Here is a 7,232-nt window from a genome sequence, read left to right as displayed (position 1 = left end):
GTAATTATGCTAAACAGAAAACAGATTCATAAAATGTTTAATTTCAGGAAACAAATACTGTACATCTTACAATTTACAGACACACCTCCAGCAGCTGGAGTTGAAGGATTAGCAGTGGTAAAGGCTCTGTAAGGGTACTTTATGGTACATAGGTAGAAACGACGCTGTTACAAGAAATAAAAAAATAGCTTTTGATTGACAAGTCTTCTCAACAGCACAATAAAGAATAAAACAGGCATGATAAAGAACAGATTATTCTCATGAAGCTAAACCACAGTAAAAATGTAATTATGCTAAACAGAAAACAGATTCATAAAATGTTTAATTTCAGGAAACAAATACTGTACATCTTACAATTTACAGACACACATCCAGCAGCTGGAGTTGAAGGATTAGCAGTGGTAAAGGCTCTGTAAGGGTACTTTATGGTACATAGGTAGAAACGACGCTGTTACAAGAAATAAAAAAATAGCTTTTGATTGACAAGTCTTCTCAACAGCACAATAAAGAATAAAACAGGCATGATAAAGAACAGATTATTCTCATGAAGCTGTCATCTCAGCTGTTAGAGACTGTTCAGAGGGAAAGTGAAGGTCTGCGTCCTCTGTGGTGTTGTCGGGGCAGCCCGAGTCCCTGGAGCAGTTGTTCATATCTGCCTTCACGTTCTTACCGGGGGCCTCGGCTTCCTGATTGTCCTCATTCTCCAACTGACTATCAGCTGTAAATCAGAGAAGACAGGTTGGTTGGATGTACTGTCAGAGAGTTGAATGGATGAGCAGTAAGTAATCCTTTACAGCTATTGTTCCTGTGCATTAAGCCTGAACGGCCTATCTGTCTGCAGTTTCTGTCCTCGTGTGTCCTGCTCTATTCTCAGAAACACTCTTTGGGGTTATCCTGTTATCCTTAACCTCTTTAGCTCACCTCTTTAGTGGCCCGGATACCCTCCCTCTCTTATCTACTTGAGGTGTAATGTCACTTGTCCCCTTTCCTTTCTGAATCCAAACGTCTCAGCGTATCTTTTTCCATTTTTATCATGTCACAAATTGTGCGTGGCGACACTGTCCTTGGTTGACCTTTTCTGTGTTTCCCATTACTCACAGTACAGTTGCTGCAGGGAGTGGACAGCGGCGAGCAGGCGATGCCTGTGCTCTGGATCAGTCACATTCAGCTCCATCAGGTGATGCTCCCTCAGTCTCATCAAGTCATCCACTGTTTGGTAACCACTCAGCTGCAGAGACGAGGAGTACTCCTGATAAAACAAAAGGAAAACGCATCGTTCAGGAGCTGCAGGGACACTCTGGTGTATGGAAGATGACTATTGCTACATCAGTCCAAAACACAACTATAAACAAAATACCTCCAAACTGAGGCGCTTTAACACTTCCTGGACAGTTGAAGTGTGTCTCACTTCGTGGGTTTGTCTTTGTGTCTCAGGACTGTCCTCTGTTAGCACATCCACATAAATGAACTTGAAATTTCCAATCCTGCCGTTCAGCATGCCTGTCCATATTCCCATGGGGGGCTTAGCGATGATGTCAATCACATCTCCCACCTAAATGAAAGTTTAGTTTAATTTTGTGTTTATTATGTGATCATGTACAAAAACACTACACACATAGATATTTCATTCTGCATCAAAGTGGTGGATCAACCAGACCAAATGATATTGGACCAGGCTGTAGATATTGGCCAGTGACTGTCAGCAGTCTGTCCCCAATATGATACAGCTAATACAGTAACTCAGGCATAGTTTATTTTATTTACTTTCCAGATGTGTTCACCTTGAGTTTAAGGGATTCTGTGTCGTATGGACTTGGCACATATTCTGTGTGGACTCTCGCTCTGCCACAGAACTGTCTGGAGTACAATAGATCGTCCTCCAGCCTCAGACTGTCTCTGTTACTGGAGCAGTCTGACCCACTGGTGACTCCACCTGGGGAACAGCACACAAACAACAGGGTTCAGTGAGGGGTAAACTAATTACTTTGTTGAATTCTACCGCTTTCAGATTGTTCACATGTCAGTAACAAGATAGTCTGAGTGGAGGTTTGTCAAAGGTTAGCGTGGCTCTACAAATTAGTGTGTCTGAAGTGGAGTAACAGAGGTGCAGGAGGAGCAGTGTACAAATGAGACTTGCATAATTCATTGGGTTTGATGTGAACAGGACTCTTGACTCTTGGTTCTGTGCCTGAAAGTTCTTACTTGACGAGCTTTGTCCACTGTTCAAGCTGTAGAGACTTTCCAGAGAGTTACTGGACTGCCTGTGTCCTCTTGTAAGTGGTCGCTGACCACCAGCCTCCCTCCTCGATGCTTCATTTTTCTGTGTGCCTCCATTCTGCACAGCAAAAACACCAAGTCACATTTTTTTATTCTCTCATATGCGTTTTGTTCTCTGTCATTTGTTATCTTTCCACTACAGGCAAACAAACGGGAAAGTTAACCAACCAGAAAGCTGAGTCAGAGACCTAAACTGCTGGGTTTGATTCCTCGTGTGACGGAACAGCTCAGTATCCCAGTGTACGCTGGGACACGCAGCTCCTCTGGCAAGCAAAATACTTAATCCTGCAAGAGTTGCCTTACTTTTTATAGCTGAGACCTGGGAGGTGAGTGGGGAGCATAATCCCCAATTACCCGTGTTCAGCTTTTGACTTCCTGTCCCTGTACAGTGACTTTCACACCATGGACTACATTAGCATCCGTTCATCTAAGTGCACTTTGTGAAGTGTAAGATTCTGGATGCACTGAAACTCCACCGGTATGTAGCTGACAGGAAATATGATATGATTTGATTGGGCTCTGAAACTGTCAGGCCGACTCTTCAAAAGTGAGGGATACCTGGGAATAATTTGGTTTTACCATAAAAACTCGAAGTGGAAAAATTCTAAATGTCCCACCTCAGTAAAGCGTATAACTGAAGGGAGCAGACATTCTGTTTGTTTTACTCTGTTTGACTAAACTGCATTCAGCATTCTGTATGTTACCTGTGTTTTTCTAAAAATACCCCTAATGCTCAAGCAGACAACCAACCACTCACTGATCCTACACAGTGAACCAGTCCCAGACGTCACAGTATAGCAAAAGTTTTTTTAACTACTGCTAACAGGTGCACAGCTCCTACACACACATTCTCAGACACATAGGAGTTCTGAGACTGATTAATTCCAGTTATTTGTTTTGTGGTTCTCTTGTATGTGTTAATTGGTTGAAGGTGGATCCTGTTTAGCTGATTTATGTATTAGTTGTTTGTAATGTAAGAGCTCAGTAACAGACAGAGCTCTGCTGAATTGAGGTCATATAGAGAAAATGGTGTGACGTACAACATCACCCAGCTGGGAACTGAGCCATGGACGCTGAGGTTATGTGGTGTGCACCATTAGGCCACCAGATGCTCCATTTAGGCTGTGTGTAGAAAAATGCAGGTGACATGCGGTTCCATGTTTGCATGCATGGATGCATTTCTTGTTAGTGAGCAAGAGGAATTCATAGCATGTGCTGCATTAATTCATCATGAGTCATGCATTAGTTATGCTTAACTTAAACATGTGTTCTGTATAATTTTTATAAAATGCAAATTATTCAGTGTCCTGACTTGTCACATGTGAATTGCAAATGTGAGTAAAGAGAACCCATGAAGCTATGATTTGATGAAATAGCATTTTCTATATCTTAAAAGGAAGCTAATGTACTGTAGAAATATCTCAAAGTTTCCTTCAAACATGTCATGTAATTATTAATAATGAAAATCTGAACAAATTAAGAATATGATTGATACTCATGGTGATGATGTCATGGTCATATCATTGGTTTAACTTGTGTTTTAGAGGCATAGTGATTTTTAAACCAGGTTACCCAGATATCGTGGGTTGGGCCTGTCAGTCCCTGCTGTACTATCAGTGCTAATTTCAACACTGCTGTGTAAAGCCCTCTCTGTAAAATGGTAAATGATAGTTTGATTGATAGTTTGCAGCCTGGCAGAGCAGGTGTGTGGCTGACAGCTGTGTCTGGTTGCTAACAGATGTTATTTCATTAGGTGTGAATCACAGCAAATGCAAGGTGCCATGAACTTCAAACTGGTTGTATTAGCATAAGCTTTGTAGGGTGCACGACATACGATGATGGCTGTCAGATCCCTCTCTGGTGAGGCCTTGACGTGCTTCCTGTCACTCTGCGCTGGGGCCTCCGTTTGCTTCCCCTGCTGCCTCGATTTGGCTGGATCACCGTTCTGCTGCTGCTTTAAAAAGAAAACACACTGTAATCAGAGGGATCCCCCCACAACTGCCAAAATAAACAGGGTGTAAATTTTCTGTCTAAATATTGGATTTGGTGTGGAGCATGTTTGAGAAGGTTAAATTCCTAGAGGGACAAGCTGGCAGATTGAGGAGGTTGGTTCTCGTACCAGACAGCTTCCGTTATCCTGTGCTTTCATTAAAGGTGAGTGCTGTCTGAAGGCGTCCAATCTCCCAAATCTGGTCAACTGTTTGGGTAAAAGAGAGATTAAAACGAGTGTTTTCCAGTGACAGATGGCCATATTATCTGCCTTGTGTGTATGTGCGTGTGTGTTCTTGTGACCCCCACAACACAAACAGCTTGTGTTTATCCCTGTTTGTGATTTGTGTTCTGAAATTAGGTTAACCCCTGGCAGCAACACAGCTAGAGTCAAAATATTGTCTAAATTGTATTTGAATGATCATGTTACACTGATCTTGTTCTATTTATGGTCTTCTGTTAAGAATATTATTTCAGTATTATGTGGGAAGAGCTTCACTGTTATTTTTGCCAATACATTTTTTTATAGTTTCTTCCATCCTGCTTAATTTTTATGACCTGCTCATCTATACGCTAATATTTTCCCATGTAAGTGTCATTAAAGGACGTCACTTGTGTGTGAAGGTGATTCATTCCTTACTGGTCGGCCATTAGCTGTGGTTTAGCTGTCATTCAGCGCTGCTCTCAGAACATCTGTTACACTGACTCCTGGATCATTTCCCAACACTGACCGTTACTGAACTGAGGCCTCGCTGTCACGCACTGAGTGGGTGGATAAGTAACTCTTATACTATTATCCCTTGTACTAGAAACAGTTTACAACCACGGATAAATTTACTGTTTGTGGTGCATTGTTTCCGATTTATAGTTACAGCCCTGTTAATTGCTATTTCTGAGGCAGATGTTTTTGAAATGTTCCAGTATGGGAGGTCAAAGGCCTGGCAGTCAGCAGAAATCTAACATTAGTTTTATTTATTTATTTATTTTTACAATTTACTGTTGTATTTCTAATAATGCTGGGGGGGATTCAAGAGACAGATTAAAAAAAGAATTGTTAAATATAAAAGCAGCAAAGGAGGAGATAACCTGACTTTACTCCTCATCACAGGATAAACTCCAAACCCTGGGGATCCTTCACATTATGCAACTTACGAGCATCGTTGTTAGATACAGTCTGAGGGATATTGGTGTGTTGATGCATTCTGCATCAGCCGGTTTTTAGCAAAATGATCAATACACTCCCAACACAGTCATATATAATGTTATTACACTTGTTTTGTTTTCATATGATGATGATTAGGATTTTATTAAACAGCAGTTTGTGAGGCATTAGTGGTGCTAACCGAGGCTGAAAATGAAATTAAGCTGTAAAACCTTTGGTTCAGAATACCATAAAAGCAATTAAAAAAACAAGTATTAGCTAGACATTTCAATTACTGTTCAGTTACTCTAAATGTTCCCTAAAGAGCTCTGAGGTGCAATTACAAAGTCAGGCCCTGCAAAGCACAGTTTAATGACACTTTGGAGGTCTGGGAGCAGGCTACATACAACTGCATCAACAGAAAGGGTTAGACATCAGAGATTGTAGCCTTAGTGCTGGTTTCTACTCCACTTTGGCACAAAAATAAATGCTTAATAAATAAAAATCCAAGCTATTTAAAGATCCTATGTGTCACATTTAAACATCAGTCTATGAGCACTTAGACAGTTGAAATGGAAATAAGGTTTTAAAGCAACTATACTTGGCAGAGGCAGTGAAAGGCTGGTGGAGCAATAACCTCCAACATGTTCATCCTTCTCAATAAAGCCAAAGAAAAAGCCACTTAAAAGACAGGTTCACCATTTTTTCAAGCAAGCAAAGCAAAACCACTTTCAGTGTTCATGTGGGTGCCCCGCTGTTGTTGAAATAATTGTCAACCTATCATTCAAGATTCAGCATCTGCTAGTTTTAGTTTAAAATCTTGCACTGACAACACCGCTTTAGTTAAATGGTTAGAGGCTGTCAGTCTGCTGTTATTAACTGATAATAATAACAGCAGGTGGTATATCTTACTGTGCTTTGTGAGAGGTGCAGGTCCGTGATGGAGCGGATCATTTGTGGGGGAGACAGATTAGACTGCTTGTTGTCCAGTTCCTGTATCAAACTCTCAAAACGATCCCATTCTGAGGTCCGAGGCAGCGACAAGGTGCCACCGCAGACCCACAGCTCATGTCGAGGTTGGTGGCAGGTGTGGTGGAAGGGAGTCCAGGGCTGCGGACACTCAAATGGGCTCCACAGATGATTTCCAAACCTTGGGTTCCGAATTTCTTCCTCCTCTGAATCTTCGTGATCTTCGGCCTGTTGTTGCCGTGGTGATGGAGCAGTTTTATAGGACTTGTCTGTTCTCCTCCCCAGGCCGATGCAGGTTAGCACTGGGTTGTTGTTACTCGACACATCTGCCAAATGATCTGCAGATGAGCAGAAATTATTTTTGATAATGATGCAGCTTCTACGACAGGATGAAGAACATCACGTACAGTGACTCACCATTATTCTCAGATGTGCTCTTCCCTTTTCCAGCTCTGCTCTGATGTCCCTTCTTTGCTTGCACCAGACTCTGTAGCTTCTTTAGTCTTCTTTTGGTGTGTATTGGTTCTGCTGTGTCAGCTGCAGTTTCACCTCCCTGTAATGAAGGAACAATAAATGCATTCAAAGCAGAGTGCACACATCCAGCATCAACCACGTTGGATACTACTCTACAAAAACCTCATGATTTACCACAGAGTTTAGAAAAGCCTTGAATTCAGTCTGGGATACAAAGTTCCCCACCTCAGCCTGTACACAGGGGTCAGGCAGCAGATACAGATGCTTACAGATGCTTTTAACCTAAGATTAAGATTCTACTCAGAGGTGAAAGACGTATTCAGATTTTTCACCTGAAGAAATGTCAACTTTGAAACACAAGCAAAACTCCTGCATTTGAAAA

Source organism: Toxotes jaculatrix, chromosome 12, assembly GCF_017976425.1.
Source record: "Toxotes jaculatrix isolate fToxJac2 chromosome 12, fToxJac2.pri, whole genome shotgun sequence".
NCBI lineage: Eukaryota > Metazoa > Chordata > Actinopteri > Toxotidae > Toxotes > Toxotes jaculatrix.
The sequence above is the reverse complement of the archived record's forward strand: the minus strand, read 5'-3'. Positions refer to the sequence as shown.